We start from the raw sequence: 11748 nt of genomic DNA, 5'->3' as shown, positions 1-11748 counted from the left end.
TTTAGAGAGAGTGGAAGAGAGAGGGTAAGACAGAGAGAAACATCAATGTGAGAGAAACACATCAATTGGTTGCCTCCTGCGTAAGCCCCAACCAGGGCCTGGCAGGGGAAGGACCCTGCAACCACGGTACAGGCCCTTGACTGGAATGGAACCTGGGACCCTTCAGTCCACAGGCCGACGCTCTATCCACTGAGCCAAACTGGCTAGGGTTAATTCAAATTTTAAAACTTAAAACTTCTGCCCTAACCAGTTTGACTCAGCAGATAGAGCATCAGCTTGCCGACTGAAGGGTTCTGGTTTTGATTCTGGTCAAGGACACATACCTGGGTTAAAACGGGGACAGTGCACAAATATTTGCCCAGTTAACTAATTAATTGCTGGTTAAAGGGTACTTTTCAAGTTTTAACTTTTTTTTTTAATGTCAATAATTTTTAATGGGTTTTTCCTTTACAGATACACCAGAGAATCATGCTGTCAGCAGTGGATGCAATCCCGGGCCACAAATCTGCACACTCCGTTGCAACTGGTCCTGTGATGGCAGAACCTTTCATTTCGCCTTTATTGTTTACTATGACCCCCGCATTATCTTCAAAATAAAGAAACACGCCATCTTTTCTCCGGCATGGCTTTCCTTATCGAATTACCAACACTGATGTATCTTCTTTCTGAGCTCTGGTTGCCTTTTCTGTCTGTGGCCATCACCATGTCACTTACACCGGCATCAGGAAGTCCGTTGCATCGTCCTTTGATCTCCTTCACAGAGATAATATACAGATTTTTGGCTCCTGTGTTGGCAGCACAGTTGATCATGGCTCCTACCGGAAGACCCAGGGAAATCGGCATTTTGCCCCGGAGGACCCACCACATCCTCATTTTGACATATTGGACTCCAGAAAGGGATGGAAAAAACTCAAGTTTTAACTTTTCACTAGATAACTAAAATAAGTATCATCTAAGTTTCATCCCTAGGAAGGATCTCTGGAATAAGTAGCACCTTGAACTAATTCAAGACCTGAACCAAGAGGTCACCAGTTCGATTCCCAGTTAGGGCATGTACCTGGGCTGTGGGCTCGATCCCCAGTAGGGGGCGTGCAGAAGGCAACCGATCAATGTTTCTATCCCTCTCCCTTCCTCTCTCTCTAAAAATCAATTTAAAAATAACAAAACAGACATTAAGACTATCTGAGCGTGCTTTTAAGTTTCTCAGCAGCAGGTGGCGCTCACATCATAGTGTTGACTGGTCTTTAGCCTGCTGGTTTTCCCAAAGATACTGACTTGATGGAAAAGGGTGGTTCCCTGTATTCATCATGTGTGCTGAGGGCAGAGTATGTAATTGTTATAAGGATAAAAAAATAAGTACTGTATTAAAAATACTTTATCCAGCTTTTGTTAGTACTTTAAACACTTCCGTAAGTTTCTTTGCCTGAGGGTTTAATCAATAATCTGCTTAACAGAAGGGCAATCTGCTTAAGAGTGGCAATTGAGCAGGCTGTGAAGTCATTTATTGGAGTGCTTGGAAGTCTGGAGTTAGGCACACCTACAGTTATATGAAATGGAGATGCTAATACTACTTCACTCTGTTTTTAAAGCTAATGTTTGTTGACTGCGAACTATGTACCAGGCACTAGGCTTAACCCTTCGTATGCATGATGTCATTTAATCATTGCAACAACCCTAGGAGGTAGGAAGGAGCTTGCCAGTTAAAAACAAATCCTTCCTCAAAACCACACATGCCCCTTTAGATGCTCCCTTTCCCTATCTTTTACAATCAAACTCCCTATAACACTTACTATCCCTATGTCCTCACTTCCCACTCACAATTCTACTGTCTTCAATGTGGCTTCCACCCCGTTATTCCATCAAAGCAGTTTTCTGTAAGGCAGCCATTTCTAACCAGTGCGCCGCAAGAATTTAAAAAATAAGCAATACCTGATACGTAGTCAGGGACACTGACCTCTTTTCCTTAGATTGTTAAATAAAAAAACAACAACAGTCAACACAACAATAGCTGTCTGGTGTGAATGAATCAAAACTATACCTATATTGCCTTGGCTGGGGTGTGGATAGAGTGTTGGCCCATGCACTGAAGAGTCGTGGGTTGCATGACCAGTTAATTAATTAGGGCCAGGGTGCATGCAGGAGGCAACCAATTGATGTATCTCGTATCTCTCTCACATCTATATTTCTCTCTCTCCTCTCTCTCTCTCTCTCTCTCTCTCTCTCTCTCGTCTCATTCCCCCTTTCCCCCTCCTTCCCTCCTTCCAATTCTCTCTGAAGCAATGGAAAAAATATCCTCTGGTGAGGATTAACAAAAAATAAAATAAATTATATCTATATTTTTTGTCAGATCGACAAAATATATATTTTACGGTGTGCTGTAGAATTCTAGTAATTAGTTCATGTGTGCCAGGAGATGGAAAGGTTGGAAATCACTGCTCTAAGGTCATGAGTAGCCTCCACGTTTTCTTCCCGCACTGAACCTCCTTATAACATCCTCTTCCCTGGCTTCTGATGGGCCCATGACACGTGGGTTTTCAGCAAGGACTCAGAGTGAGGGCAAGGTGCGATGTGAATGCTGCTGTTTTGGAGGGGGGAAGAAAGGGGCCATTTTTCCAATCCATAGTTCCTTTCCTTTCAGTGCTTCCTTACTGATCATTAAGGCAAAGGAGAAGAAAGAGTGCTGGTAGGACGTGTGTGCGTCATGAAACGAAATAAAGCCAGTTTAGTTTTGTGCAGTGTTCCCACTGTTCGGGTAAGAACAAAACACATATTTCTGTATGAGCTATGAAATATGGATTGGGTAATTTCAATGGTTCAACACATGAATTCAGTGTTTCTAAATTTGCATTTAAGACTGCCACTGCACAATATAAAGATGAATGGTAATTCAGGCTAATCATTTAAGTTTTAAAAATTTTTCTTTGCTCAGAACAATAGTAAATAGCAAATTAAAAAAGAGATCTTGAAAGAAAGGAAAAAGCATTACATTTTTAGTGCCTTTAATAGCACATAATTCCTGCTCTTTGAACAAGGGACCTTATATTTTTATTTTGCACAATGTCCTGCTTATGTTCACAGCCTGACTTGGAGTGCTAAAATGTAACTGTACTTTCTATCACTCTGAACCCCGATAATGCCTGATGCAAAAACCTGATTGATCCTATTCAAGGAAATTCAGTCCAATTCAGTAATTTCTTTGTCACCTTAGGTTCAAAACTCAGTTAACTCTGGGTTCTTCCCATCCCAGAGTGGCATCCTTTGTCCCCCAAGGAGGTTTCTGCCTTGTCATCCTTGGCCAGCATCTTTGCTGATGTCAGTCTTGTATCTCATCTTTCTTTAGTGGCCTCTATGTCCACTGTGTTTGATGAGATGAGAACTAATTGAGGCTCTTTTCTAAGTTCTTGACTTATTTCACTCATTTAATCTACACAATAATCCTATGAGATAGGAACTATAATTATATCCCTATTAGAAGTGAGAAAACCAAGGCACAGAGAGGTTAGGCAAATTGCCCATGGTCACACAGCTAGGAAATATCAGACATACTGGCTCCAAAACCTCTGTCTTAATTACACACTAGGCAACCTCTCTCAACCTGGTGTTCCCCAAAGGCCCTACTTGGTCATAATGTTGTTGGTTTTTTTGGTTTATTTTCTTAGTATAGTATTAAATTTGATTTAAAATTATTGTAATTTACTTTTTTAATTTATAAGAGACATTGAGATATAATTTTATTTATTGTTTAAGAGTTTTATTTTATGTTAATCCTAACTCAAGAATATGTTTTTATTGATTTTTAGAGAGAGAGAGAGAGAGAGAGAGAGAGAGAGAGAGAGAGATGTGAGAAAGAAACATTGACTGCTTGCCTCCCATATGTACTCCAGTGAGGAATCAAACCCACAACCTGGGTATGTGCCCTGACCAGGAATTAAACCCATGACCCTTTGTGCAAGGAGTGATGCTCCAATCAACTGAGCCACACTGGCCAGGGTGAGTTTTAGCTTATTTTAGCCAAACTGATGACAATTGCCAGGAAACAAGATCTCAAATGCTTGTATAATTTTATTTTTGTATTTGGTTATCCAAATTACACTATTCTCATAAAATGAGTTAGGTAGCTTTTCTTTTTTTCTTGTCTCTGAGAAAATTATAAGAGCTTATTTATAGCAGCTTTATTCATAATTGTCAAAATTCAAAACAATCAGATGTCCTTCAGTAGGTAAATGGATAAACTGTGGTACATCCAGAGAAGGGAATATTATTCATCATGAAAAGAAATAAGCTATCAAAACATGAAAAGACATGCAGAAAACTTAAATGCACATTACTAAGTGAAAGCCAATATGGAAAGGCTACATATGGTATGATTTCAATTGTATGACATTCTGGAGAAGGTAAAGCTATGGAGACAGTATAAAGATCAGTGGTTACCAGGGGTTAACAGGGAGGGAAAGATGAATCAGCAGAGTACAGAGGATGCTTAGGGTACTACAGTGGGGGATACACATCATTATACATTTGTCCAAACCCATGGAATATACAACACCAGGAATGAACACTAATGTAAACTGTGGACTCTGGGTGATAATGATGTGTCAATGTAGGTTCATTGATTTGAACAAATGTACCACTTTGGTGGGGGATGTTGATAATGGGGGAGATCATGTGTGTGTGTGGGGGGGGGAGGCAGGATATACATGGGAAAACTGTGTATCTTCCATTCAACTTTCCTGTGAACCTAAAATTGGTCTAATATGTATATGTGTGTGCATATATATGTATATATATATGATACTATTTTAATAAGTACATTTAAGTTCAAATTTTTTTGGGGGGGGGGAGAAATTGTTTCTTTTATTTTTTGGTACTGCCCTTCTTTCTTAATACTTACTTTAGCTCCAAATTCTATTTTATTTAATGTAATTCTGTTACACTGACTTATTTTTCATTATATTTGCTCTAGAGGCCCCATGCATGTATTTGTGCATCAGTGGGGTCCCTCAGCCTGGCCTGTGCCCTCTTACAATCCGGGACCCCTTGGAGGATGTCAGACTGCTGGTTTTAGCCCAATCCCCACAGGCCAGGCCAAGGGACCCTACCAGTACTGGAATCCACGCACTGGGCCTCTAGTATGCATATAAGGCATATAAGATCTTTGGTTAATCTCTTCCTGCCCTCCCCGCTCCCTGCTCCCTTCTTCCACATATACTAGTGGCCCAGTGCATGAAACTCATGCACTTGGGGGAGGGTCCCCCAGCCTGGCCTGTGCCCTGTCACAGTGCGGGAGCCCCGTGATCCATTGCCCCAAAGAAGTAGGCCCCTCCCACCCATCTGGGGCTCGATGGATTGCCCCAAAGAGGTGCGCCAGAGCCAGGGGTCCCACCTCTGTGCCACATGGAGCCATGGGACCCCCAGGCCTCGCCATGTGGAGGCCTCTGCTGGGCCCCCCCAGGCCTCCTGGTGATGGACTGTGATGGTGTGACGCAAGTCCCCAATGCTGCAAGTTCCCGCCCATCTGCGCCTGCTGCACATGCAGCTTGATGATCGGTCGTTATGCGTGAGGGCATCCCAACCATTTGCATATTACCCTTTTATTAGTATAGATAGATTTACTAGAATTAGGTTCAACTGCAAAGAACTGAGAACCAAAATAACAATAACCTAAGTGAGAGAGGAGATTTTCCCCTCCTACATGGAAGTCCCAAGGTGTGGACAGAGTTGATTCTGTCCTGAAGCTAATCCACGTCTCCCTGGGTGATGTCCAGACCTGCCCCGCCCACCCTCAGGCATGAACCAACTCAAGAACTCTGCTCGCCCCTGGAGTGTGCCACCTTGGACACGGTGTGCCTCCTCACCAGCTCTGACACCAGAGCCTTCTCTGCACCTGGTGGTTCCCCTCACCTTAGATTAAACACACATTCCTTCCCAAACACGTAGGCTCACTGTTTTTAGCTATAAAGCAGAGTCTTGGGGAGGAAGGTAGAACAGTTCCGTGTCCTCATGCCACTGCCCAAGACGCGCCTCCCATGTAAGTTCCTTGAATAAACTCTATGGATTACCAGACTGGAGTGGACAGTCTTTTTCTTTGTTTTTGTTTTTTTTTTCACTGCCCTCCTTTGGGAGTAGATTTTTCAATCTTGGGGCTTTTCCCTGTGGGTATGAATAATTGATGAACCAACGAAGAGATGGAAGAAATGGGCTTTAGTGAAGAGGCATCCTCGGGGTAATTCCCGAGTTGGCTACCTACTTCCATGTGGGGAGAGATGGCTGATATGCTGGATGCCCGTGCCTGCCACATGAGCACAAGGGCTCCCTGGAAACTCAGGCAGGCCTCGTGCACCTGTTTGAGGAGCTACACTGACTCAAGGCAGGAATATTTATGGTCACAGCTATATGAGGCTGGTCCCTCTTATGGGTGGTTTGGCTTGGTTGGCCACTGATGCTCAGCTAGAGGTAGAAGCCAGGGTTTGGTAAATTAGAGGAAAAATGGAAACTAGGAAAAAATATCAGAATGTCTGCAACTCTGTTAGCATTGGGACTGGCCAATAAAGGTTGAGGGTGGGGTGGGGTGGACAAAGGTCCTTTAAACAGATCCCACTTATTTTATAAAAGCCATGAGGTCTCTGTTTGCATATTCTTGTGGGTCTCTATGTGTTGTATCTACGCAGCATTTTCGACCAATGGATGGTAATGCTAACTTGTAAAAGAGCTATGTTTAATTGACTTAAAAAGTAAACAAGTGCACAGGGAATGGGTATTCTAAATTTCTCAAAGATATAGGAACTTGCCCTAGCCAGCTTGGCTCAGTGGTTAGAGCGTCAGCCTGTGGACAGATGGGTCCCAGGTTCAATTCCAGCAAAGGGCACATGCCTGGGTTGTGGGCTTGATCCCCAGTAGGGGGTGTGCAGGAGGCAGCCGATCAATGATTCTCTCTCATCATTGATGTTTCTATCTCTCTCCTCCCTTCCTCTCTGAAATCAATAAAGAAATATATATATATAAAATATAGGAACTAACCCAATGCTTTTCAGGATCATGTGATCTGATAAAATATTTAACACCCAAGCTACTTTCAGTTTGTTGGCATAATTAAAGCAAACATGCCTTTAGTCTCATGAAGTTCTTGTGGGTAATCTACTAAGATTAAAATAGATTCAATTAAATAAGTGGACTTAAATATGAAAAGGCAGCTGATACGAAACTAGAGTTTGGTTCTTTTTCCTTCTATTAAAAGGACAGTTTTCTTGGACTATGGGTCTGCTCCTGATAAGATATTATGTGGGTCTCTGATTGCTTAAGAATACTGAATCTTCTCAATAGTAAAAGTTAGTCTTCTGTATTTGAAATCCTCATCTGACTTTCATAAAAAGGCAGTAGCATGAAGACCTGGGAGAGGTGGATAGGAGCTGGGAGGAGGGGTGTAAATTTGGGAGGGAATGGGAGACATCTGTAATACTATCAACAATAAAAATATTTTTAGCCCTAGCCGGTTTGGCTCAGTGGATAGAGTGTCAGTCTGCGGACTGAGAGGGTCGCAGATTCAATTCTGGTCAAGGGCACATGCCCGGGGTTGAGGCTCAATCCCCAGTGTGGGGTGTGCAGGAGGCAACCAATCAATGATTCTCTCACATTATTGATGTTTCTATCTTTCTCTCCCTCTCCCTTCCTCTCTGAAATCAATAAAAATATATTAAAAATATTTTTAAAAGTCAGCAGCAACACAATTTATGAAGACGGTCTATACATATGGATGAAGTCCATTCTGCTTCTGCAAAAATGACTCCTTAATGCCAGACTTTTATCATCCTGATATCCTTGTAACATGACAGCAGTCTGCTCCTGAATCAGGAAAATTTAAATGGGTAGACAATGGTTGTAAATTACATAAATAGTTGAGGTTATGGGAAACCCAACCGAGTCACTTGATTCTTCCAGGCTCCTGGGCAAACCCCATTTTTCAGTTTTTTGCATTCCTTCATCCACCATCGGGCAATTAAGCTGGACTTCATGCCACTGCCACTTAGTATGGGTTGTCAATACGTTCTTCTTGTTGTGTGTATGTTTTGCAGATGGATTAAAGCCTTCCCCTGATGCAAGGCTGATGCCCTCACGGTGGCAAAGAAACTGTTAGAAAGCTTGTTTCCCACTTGGAATATACCTTCCCAGTGCTCTCTCAAGGATGTTTACATAGACTGTCTGCCACGGGATAGTTGCTAGAGATTTGTCTTTGTATCCACTCCCTCCCAATGTCCAATGGTTTCATTGTATTGATGATGAGATGCTAACCTATGAAGAACTGCAATGATTACAGTAATACTTAGACATCCTGTTTGCCCATCTCCAAGCCATATGATGGGCCCTCAATCCATAAAAGATACAAGGCCTGAGCATAGCTGTGAAGTTCCTAGGGGTCACCTGGTCGGTAAAGATGCATCTCATTCAGGGCACTGTCATTGGCAAGATACACCATTTTCCCACACCTAAAATATTTTTCTAGGCTTTTTAGGATACTAGCAGGCTATCATTGCCCTCGGGCAGCAATATAATGGCTCAATGTTTCTACACATTATATTGACTGATAAAGAAAGGCACTCATTGATGTTGGGAAGGTGACCAAGAAGCTGGATTTGAGAAAGCAAAGATTCTAATAGTCCAAGCTCAGGCCATGGGGTTCCCTCCTTGCTGGGATACTCATATTTGGTCATAACTGTAAGCCCCAGGGGAAATAATTGGGCCTACGGCAAATTCAACAAGGGTAAGCCACCCCCTTGTGTGCTGGTCCCACTTATGGAAGGTACAGAGACCTGTTATTCTCCCCTTGAACAATAGGCCTTGGGAGTGTAGAAGAGCACTGCAACCAATAGAACCCATCACTGCCACACTACTGGTGACGTGCAGACGGGCCTCCCACTAAAGGTTGGATAGAAGGGTTGTTTGCAAGGCCTGCTTGAGCTGCTGCCCACGCCTCACCCTGCAGAAAGGGCATGCATATCTGCAGCAGTGCCCTTTCCACAAGCCCTTTAGGCAATGGGTTACATGTCGTTTGGGTGCCAGTGTATTACAGGAGCCCCCACTGTAGAGTCCCCACAAGAGATGCCCTCATCAGCGAAAGTAGGCATGGCATACAGATGGGCCTAGCCAAGGTAATCCTTGTGTGTGGACTGCGGTAGCCATCCAACCCCAGACAGACACAATAGTGATGGGAGTACAACAGTAGCCAGTGGGAAGAACTAAGGGCCACATGGCTGGTATGTACACATGAACCATGGCCTATGGTCCTCTGTACAAACAGTTGGGCTATCTTAGGGTCTCAGTGCTGGCTGGCACAATGGGCACTGGATAGCTGACAAGGACTAAGGAAGCTGTTGTGGGGGCCACAATATGGCAGAAAATGGGAAATGTTCCAGGAGCCAACTGCTAGTCCAGGGGTGGGCAAACTTTTTGACTCGAGGGCCACAATGGGTTCTTAAACTGGACCAGAGGGCCGGAACCAAAGCATGGATGGAGTGTTTGTGTGAACTAATACATGTTAACACTGCTGCTGGTGAAGAGGCGGAGGGGAGAGCAAGAGAACCCTCTGCTCTTTAGGCTCCGCGGGCCTGATAGAACAGCCGAACGGGCTGGATCCGGCCTGCGGGCCGTAGTTTGCCCATGGCTGTGCTAGTCTGACAGTCTGTCACATCTCTGCTCACTTGTCTGATCCACCTCCCAGAAAGGAGGTTGATGGGCTAGAAAAGATCAGGACACCGGCTCCTTCACAAACACCCAAACCAGCAGGCTGGGTGCCAAGCAGAGTGGGCACCGCAATGCGTGGCTGGGATGGCAAATAATAAAGGGGGCCAGACTGCCCCTCTCTTGTGCTGATGTATTGGTGGCAGCAACCGATTGCCTGGCGTGTTCTCACTTGTGCCCCCACTGCACCCCACACATACCAGGACATATACACAAAGCATCCATCCCTGTACAAGACTGGCAGGTAGATTACATTGGGTCTCTGCCAAGGAGAGAAATATGCCTTCTTAACATGTGTGGATACAGCAACCGGACCGCTGTAAGCCTTTCCTTGCAAAAGGACCAACCCAACAGCCACAATGAAGGGATTAGAACCAGTTAGTGTTGCGTATGGTTAACCTCGGTGCATTGGCAGTGACCAAGGTACACATTTTATTGGACATGATGTCCAAGATTGGGCCCAGGAGAGGGATATAAAATGGAGATTTCACTGAGCCTGTAACTCAGAGGCTGCTGGCTTGATTGAAAGAAAAAATGATATTTTAAAGGCACAGCTGTTTGCCCTTTTACAATTCTCTACTTCGCACAGGTGGAAAAGGTCATCGCTGAGGCAATCAGGAAAATAAATTCGGCCAATGCCAGCACGGGGGTGGCTCCCTGGGTACTGTTACAAAGAGAGCTCATTGAAAAGCTATGGCCTAATCACTAATTCCCTGGTGCCAGAGCTGATAAAGGGAGCTCTGCAGTTCAGAGCTCCTCGAGATGTGGAACCAGGAGAGGGGACACTTGAATGGGGATTGGATTAGCGCCCCTCCCCGCCCCGCTACCAGGCTGGATAGGATATTCATTGCCTGAGAGTGAGGAGTGTCCTGGCCAGCTAATGTGGTGCCTGTCAATCCTTCAGGAGTCTGGGCCCAAACACTCTGTGTATCAGTACAATGGACAGACACCAATACCAAAGGGCACTGAGATAGGTCAGTTAGCATGGCCTTTTGCTACCCCGCTCTCTTTATAAATAATCCCGGCACCCTTGCCCCTCACACAGCATGCCTGGGATGCACCGCCTGCCCAGAATCTGCAAGCTGCATACAGTACATTTTAACAAACAAGGGATGCTGTTCTCATTTTGTACCCACTAAACATCCGTATTTTCACCCATAGCTTCTTGTTCCCTATGCCGCTCGTCCCTGCCTGTGGAGAAGTGAATGTTTTCCTACCTTGGGCTCAAAGTGATGCCAACGGCATGTTGCCATTCTCCAGCACGTCTGGCCTGTCCTGGTGAGTACCACCTGCACAACCTGATTGGTTGGAATTACAGGTATTTATAAGGCTTCCTCAAAGCCAAAGCACCATATTTACCGCTGGGTTTACTAATGATGAGGCAGATAATCGGCCTTTAACTGCCTCTTTTAACAGCACGGGACATGGCAAACCTTTCTCTGTCAGTGCCACACAGAAATAGGTGATTGTCCTAGCAGCCCCTCAGTTACAAAAAACAAAAGTCAAGCTTCCCACCATCAAATCCTAGAACAACTGCTACAAGGAAGGCTTTTGCAAACCTGGGATGGTTTCATCTGGCTCACACCCACAGCAGGGCATCTGAGCCAAGTTGCCCATTATTCTGGGAACAAGCCAACCACACACTCGATTCCTGCGCTAATAGTACCAGAGAAACGGGCGGGCTTCCTAGACAGCAATCTGCAAGTGTCACTGTACTCCAAACCACCGACTGGTGCTACTGACTGGCTCGGCATCCTGGCATTGCCTGGTTGGCATGGACTGGAACAGAATGGCTAGGTAGCTCCAACCTATGGCCATGGCTGTCCCTGGACTGGCTGGGGCGGTGCAGCCTAGGTTTTCCTTGGGTACAGAGATGTGGACTAAAACAGTTACTAAACCTGTAACTTACACCCATTTAGCCAGTAGGTGGACAAGGAGTATTTTCTACTGGGATGACCACCACACAGCTATTTCTGTGTCTTCGCTGGATGTTGGGGATACCATTCGGCCCACAGA

At 44.7% G+C, this 11748-nt stretch overlaps 1 pseudogene; it reads right to left on the bottom strand.

Annotated features, from left to right (window-relative positions):
• Window positions 1-431: 431 nt before the first annotated feature.
• LOC102768282 lies at window positions 432-881 on the bottom strand (annotated as a pseudogene).
• Window positions 882-11748: the final 10867 nt, after the last annotated feature.

The sequence above is a fragment of the Myotis davidii genome, unplaced genomic scaffold (genome assembly GCF_000327345.1).
Source record: "Myotis davidii unplaced genomic scaffold, ASM32734v1 scaffold205, whole genome shotgun sequence".
Lineage (NCBI taxonomy): Eukaryota > Metazoa > Chordata > Mammalia > Chiroptera > Vespertilionidae > Myotis > Myotis davidii.
Note: the sequence above shows the minus strand (reverse complement) of the source record. Positions and strands in the feature narration are given on the sequence as shown.